This window comes from Pangasianodon hypophthalmus, chromosome 18 (genome assembly GCF_027358585.1).
Source record: "Pangasianodon hypophthalmus isolate fPanHyp1 chromosome 18, fPanHyp1.pri, whole genome shotgun sequence".
NCBI lineage: Eukaryota > Metazoa > Chordata > Actinopteri > Siluriformes > Pangasiidae > Pangasianodon > Pangasianodon hypophthalmus.
Window position 1 is genome coordinate 20,135,124 of NC_069727.1, and position 7,046 is coordinate 20,142,169.

Consider the following 7,046-nt stretch of genomic DNA (forward strand, 5'->3'; position numbering starts at 1 on the left):
AGAGGACTGGGCGATCTAGAATTGGTCACTAGTTAGTATAAATGAAGGGACTGTATTGTGAGGCTGCTCTCTTGAAGTAGGTGGGACTTAGTAAGTCCCAATGGGGGAATATATGGAATATATAATCGTCATCATAATCAGCATAATTATCAATATAATACCATAGTACAGGAGGGTATCAATGTCTGGAGGTTCTCAGTGTCTGAAAAACATGTTGGTGAAAGGATGTACCAAGGCCCATGGAGATTTGGAAAGAATATGGAAAAAAAAAAAAAAAAAAAAAAATATATATATATATTTATATATATATATATATATATATATATATAAAACACTGAAACTGGCCTTTCGCCACTATCTCTTTTCTCTTGAGGAGAGAGAAAAGAGATAGAAACTAGACTGAGAAATAATAGTGGTAGACAGCCAACAGATACTAGTTGTTTGTGTAAAGAGAAAACTCCACCTAGAGAGATATGCATTTGAAAACGTATAAAAGGCTGTGATGAGATCGTATTCATCAATTACACTGCAGACTGACTCGGCTTTGTTGCCTTTTACAATAAAGTCAATTTTTTGGCCTCAAGACTCTGAGAAGGTTTCCTTTAGCTGAAAGAATTCCACAACACTTTATTTTGCAGGCAGTGATCCCCTGGAGAGGATCAGCACAATGGTCAACCAACCGCCCATGGCTGGGCACCTTACCAGATGGTGGCTGAGTTCATTTGGGACCAGCCGTGGTGCCTAGTGGATGGCCTTGTGCTAGACCACAGAAGACTGTACAAGAGGTGGAGGGACTGCTGTGTGGCACAACCTAGTGTGACTCTTCCCCGTATACCAGACATAGATTGGGCAACTCTGAAGCCCACATGGCTGAAGGGGGACCAGTAAGGATCTGCACTGGCTGGGAGCTCTGGGACATCTCCCGGTGAGGGAAAGGCTTTACCAGCATGGCTCAAGCCATACTCGTCTACATCCGGTTGGATGCGGAGGTGAGGAGATAATTGAGAATGCGAGGTGGTCATGCCCAGTCGCGACTCGTTTCTACTGATCGAAAGTTCATGAGTTCAAACCCCAGCACCGCCAAGCTGCCACTGCTGGGCCCTTGAGCAAAGCTCTTACCTGCTCAGTTGTATAAATGAGATAAATGTAAGTCGATCTGGATAAGGGCGTCTGCCAGATGCCGTAAATGTAAGGTACATGATTGTCTGTGTATGTACAGGTGACTGTTTTTGCTTTTGTTCTTTTATATAATAGAGGGGGAATTGTATGGTGTAAATGGGGGGACTGGAAACATAGATCAAAGAGATTGTCTATTTATTTCCAGGTGGCTGTTTTTGCTTTTGTTTTTTGTTCTTGTTTTTGTCCTGTTTTGTTTTGCTGTCGATTGTGAAATTTGATGCATGAGTTATGGTGAAAGCTTGGATGTTGATTTGTAGATGTGTTTTGGTTTTAATAAAAAAAGTCTGTTCTTATCAGTTTAATATCTGATGCGTCCTCCATATGAGGACTTTATATTAAACAGATTTTTAGAGCAGGGAGCTGGAAGACGGGCTTGCTCCACACGTTGACCTGGTATTGCAGTACCTCCTTGCACCTTCTCAAAATGCAAAAAAAAAACTTACTTTTTTTCTTTCCTGGAGCCATATCCCTGGCTAGCAATTCTTCTGCCATCACCCATTGTCTACAATGGTCTTTTCTCTGGACACACTACAAAGACAAGAGCCATAGGAGTAGCTAGAAAGAAATAAGGAATGTAACCCCAGCCCCAAAGACAATTCCATGATGGCCTAAACAGTAAGTGAGTGAGTGGAAAATAATGGCTATCTCTATAAGTGATTGGGAACTAGTAATCTGGCTCAGTGTAAGGTGGCTTTTATATGTCACCCGCTTTAGTATACCATTCAGACTCAAACCATTGGGCACTCTCTATGGGATATGAGTGGTAATGTGTGGAATATTTACATATATGGGGGTTTGAAGATTAGATATTGAAGAGAAATTTTCTGCATTAACTAGATCCAAATGGTTTTCTGTTATGGATGTAAAATCAGCGCACTATCAGGTGGAAGTCGAAGAGGAGGATAAACAGCGCTCCTAGCAGGATAAACAACGCTCCTAGCATATTCTAGCATGTTATGGAGAAGTGTATGGGGAGCATGCATCTCAAAGAAGTACTTGTCTTCCTAAATAATCTTATCATTTTCTCAAACAGCCTGGAGGAACATGAATGGCTCATGAAAGTCTTGAACCAGCTGAAAGAGTTTGGTCTAAAACTAGCTCCAGATAAATGCTGCTTCTTCATGAAATCATATATCAAGATATCATGGACACATCATTTTAGAAAATGATGTCGAAACATTCTGAACCTCAACCTCAGTGCTGACCACTTGACCAAAACCAGCCAATATCAGTGAGCTAAAATCCTTCCTGGGATTCACAGCACATTATTAGAGATTTGTCAGAGACTACTCCAAAATTGCCAAGCCTTTACATGAATTGACCACTGGATACTGTCCACCTTGAAAGAATGCAAAAGGGTCTAGGGTTGTCTCAAATGCTGACATCAGGAAAACCTTTGGGGTAGATGGACCCCTGAGTGTGACACTGCATTTCAGACAATGAGTGAGAAGTTGACCACAGCTCCTGTGTTGGGGCTTGCAAATCCAAAGTTACCATACATCCTACACACCAATGCCAGTCGCCGTGGTCTTGGTGCTGTTTTGTACCAAGAACAATAGTGGTCACATGAGAGTGATTTCATTTGCCAGCAGAGGTTTCTTCTGACAGACAAATTCTATAACTCTGTATGGAGCTGAGTTTATCATCCTGATGGATAATAACACACTGACGTACATATTGACATCGGCCAAGCGACCTCCTGGAGAGGAGGAAAGCTCTTTATTGGCTGCTTTGGAATGTCTTGCCATGGATGTTAATGCGATCCCAGCAGAATTTGCGCAAGCTGATTTGCTTCCTGGTTCAAGCACCCTTTCTAGAATATCACAGCAAGATTGGGATGCAGAACAAGCAAATGACCCTGCAATAAGTAGAGTAATGTACCTCTTAAACACTGAAAAATGCCTCTCTTGCTGTATTAGACAGTCAGAAAGCAGGGAGGTTCAACTCATGCTTAGAGTGATGGATCAGCTTATGATCATTGATGGAGTACTATACCGAAAGTGCATGAACTGAGGTCAGATGGCGTGAGCATGTACAGCCATTGGTTCATGCCTATAATTGTACAAAAAAATGACACAACTGGTTTCTCTCCCTACCAGCTTATGTTCGGGAGACAGCTGAGCCTTCCCATAGATGTTGCCATTGGTATTAAACCTGAAAGAAAGAAAGTCACTCACATCTAATATGTCAAAAAGGTCCTAGACTTTCAAGAAAACTATAAAATTGCTGTGGATTACAGTAAGAGGATAGCTCTTCATAACCAACAAAGATATATCTTGAAAGTGAGAGAATCTACCTTGGAAGCTGGAGATCCTTTTCTTGTCAAAAATGTTTGAATATGAGGCAAACACAAGATTGCTGACCGATGGAGCAAGAACATTTACCAAGTAGTCAAACAGATAAGGGATTCTCCAGTCTATGTGATGAAGCCTCTTACTACCTCTTAATGGTCCTGAGAGGTCACTCCATCGAGATATGCTCTTGCCTTGTGGATTCTTAACTTCTACTTATTCCATCAAAGAAAGTGACAGAGTAAAGAGAAAAGAACAAGCTCAGTGTCCTAAAGAAGTGTCTGCAGTTCCGGAAGGAGATGACACAGAACTGACCTGTACTAATTCTGCCAAACTAGACTTCTACTTTCCCCAAGTAACACCAGACAGGCCATATCAAGTGCCTAACACAGGAGTAATGGATGATAATCTCAGTGAGCCTGTATTGAATTCTGATGCAAGAACATCTGAACCTTCCAGAGTCCAAGATGAGGAAAATGCTGATGATTTGACATTTGAGTATTAACCTGCACTTAGTGAAGGAAGAAATCTAGAGGAGGAAGTAGATTGTTTGAGTGGAAAGGAAGGTACTGACTTACCTGAGAATAATAACAGTGAAGCTGTGAATGTCCAAGAGATGCCAGAGCTCAGACACACTACACAACATATGGAACAACCTGACAGACTGACTTACAAATTGCTAAGAAATCCCTTAGTGTTAGTCATGCATTCCCTGTTAGATGGCCTACATAAAGCTTTCACCAAGACCCTTGAGCCAGATGGTTTCCCAGATGTTAGATTACTGATTCCAGATAGAAATTCTGTGAGTACTCTACATGCAGAGACGCATGCAGGTTCAGGAGGGGAGGATGTAACCCCTTGAGTTGCCCAAACCCCGACATATGTAAATATTCCACACAGTACCATCTTATCCCTTAGAGGGTGCCCAATGGTATACTGAGCCGAGTGATTGCATCGTGCAGATGCAGAAAAACAAAGAATCACACAGATACACACACGCAGTTTCCAAACTTTTTTTGGTGTTAAGTTGATTAAAATTTCTTTTTGTGAGTGTGTATTATTCTTACTAAGAGTCTTGAGTTCATTTTCATCAAAGAAACTTAGTTTGAACTTCATTACTACTGAGTTCCAAGCGCTCTGGTGAGTTTTCTTGCTAATAAGAAAAGTTAACGAGGAGATTAAACTAGCTAATGTTGAGATGGCTGTATATATGTTGATTTATGGAGAAAAAAACAGTCAGAGCTATAATTTATGCTTTATGAAGTATATTTTGTATTTTTGATGTTGCCTTGGTTCAACCTGAAACTGGAAAACTAATTGATTTATTTCGGTCAGAACTATTGCATCATCCACTCAGCAAGTAGGAAAAAAAATCACACTTATTATGAAAATTAATGTGTTTGGGGATAAAAAGGAGCCATCTCAATATACTTGAATTTAATTGATTCATGCATTCAATGGGAACACACGTTCATTAGTGTAATCTGCTGAATTGGCACTTGCTCATTAGTGTTAATTTGCTGAGTTACCACATATACATGTGAACAGTTTATGCCATGGATGTGTTAGTGAAATGTGTCAGTATTTTCTGTCAATTTAGGTTGAAATGTGAATTTATAGCTCTTAGGGAGTGAACTAATTGAAGTTGACTGTGATTTGTATGATTTTGTGTATTTTTTTGCCTGATTCTGATTGATTCATCCATTGGATTCAACTTGAATGGTGAGCCAAACCCCTGCAGATCGGTAAGACTGAAAAGATCTGAAGAGACTTATTGTGGTTCAACTCAGATTCATGTTGGAGGAGTTTTGCACCCTACAGTTAAGCTGAAATCCCAGAAACCATACGCACACTACCCGGGTAGAGAAGGAAAAAAAAAAAGTGTCAAATGCCTTAACACAATTATACTACACATTTCTATATTTTGTTTTTTTCCCTCAACATTCACACACACTGCAAGGACCATGGAATTCGCAGAACATCAAAATTGATATTTGAACGGCTCCTTCCCCTTCCTAAGGAGGGATTTCACATTGTTTTTCTTATTTTCTATTTGAGAAACTGTTCTGAGTCATTTCTAAGTGGTTTGTGTAAGTGTAGGTCCTGTATAATAAGTGTGCCAGCTGTTAACTGTTTCAAAGGAATTCTTGAGGGCTGTTGACTGGAAGGTAGCTCAGAAGGACGTGCAAGGTCTTGAAGATGATCTAACTGAGGAAGAGGTGGAGGGGGCCATGCACTCACTCAAGAGTGGGGTAGTGCTGGGGGGATGGTCTCCACATTGAGTGATATAAAGCAGTCTGACCAAAGTCCACATTGACTGCTTTATATCACTCAATGTGGAGTGATATAAAGAAGTCTGGCCTTTGGTCAGCATGGAAATCATGGCCGTATACAAGGAGGCAATAGAGGAGGAGTCATCAGAAGTTCTTTATGCTAGCATAACATACGTAGCCACTAAAAATAAGTCTACCCAGTTGATTCCGCTAATTATTATTTACAGACCCCCAGGGCCATATTGAATTTGCGGATTTCATCTCTAACCTGGTTGTTGCTTTAGACAAAGCATTAATTGTTGGAGACTTTAATATTCATTTTGATAATCCAGATGACCCTCTAAGAACAGCAGTTGTGTCCATTCTTGATTCAGCAGGGGTTAATCAGAACGTAATAGGACCCACTCATAGTGGTGGTCACACTCTTGATTTAATACTAAAATTCGGATTAAATATAGAAAATATAGTCTCATTTCCACAGCCTGAAGCTATCTCAGATCATTACCTCATCTCATTTAAAATGTGTCAATCATAATATATGCACCTTGCCACGTCACCGTGTCAAACGTACTTTCACGTCAACAACTGCACAGAGTTTTATCAGTAATCTCACAATTTTATCAACCATGATTGGATCACCGTCTGATCCCAAACTTGACCAGGCAACTGAATGCTTAGAATCAATGTTCTGCAACTCACTAGATAAGGGAGCTCCATTTAAAAGAAAAATAATTAGGGAGAAAAAGCTAGCACCCAGGTTAGCCAGGACAGGGCATATTACTGTCCTGTACAAGAAGGGAGAAAGGACAGACCTGGTGACCAATCACTCTTCTCTGTGCTGATTGTAAAATCTTGGCTAAGCTGCTGACTGTGCACCTAAGGAAAGTGATTGGCACTGTAGTGCACCTGGACCAGACATGTGGAGTGCCTGGACGCTCAAGTAGCATGAACCACGCTCTGGTTTAAGATGTAATAGCATGGGCAAAACAACACAGGCTGAAACCAGCCCTTCTTTGACTTGAACAAGAGAAGTCTTTTGACAGGGTAAACCTCCACTTCTTGTTCTCCACCTTACATTGGATGGGATTTGGAAAGAAGTTCCTTTATCTCATCCACCTGCTCTAATCTGGGGCCTTGAGCCAAGATGGTATCAATGGTCTTTTATCTAGAGCTGTTGCACAGGCAGGAAGTGCGTCTCCTCTTCTGTACGTGCTCTATCTCAAGCCTTAAGTTACCAGATTAAGGAAAGAATAAAGTATCCTTGGGCTGCATATTCGGGGGGGGGGGGGGGGGGGGCATGCAC

The 7,046-nt window shown here is 41.0% G+C and overlaps 1 pseudogene; it reads left to right on the forward strand.

The window, feature by feature from the left end:
* Positions 1 to 1,436: 1,436 nt before the first annotated feature.
* Positions 1,437 to 1,604, forward strand: LOC113544685 (uncharacterized; annotated as a pseudogene).
* The last annotated feature ends 5,442 nt before the right edge of the window (positions 1,605 to 7,046 follow it).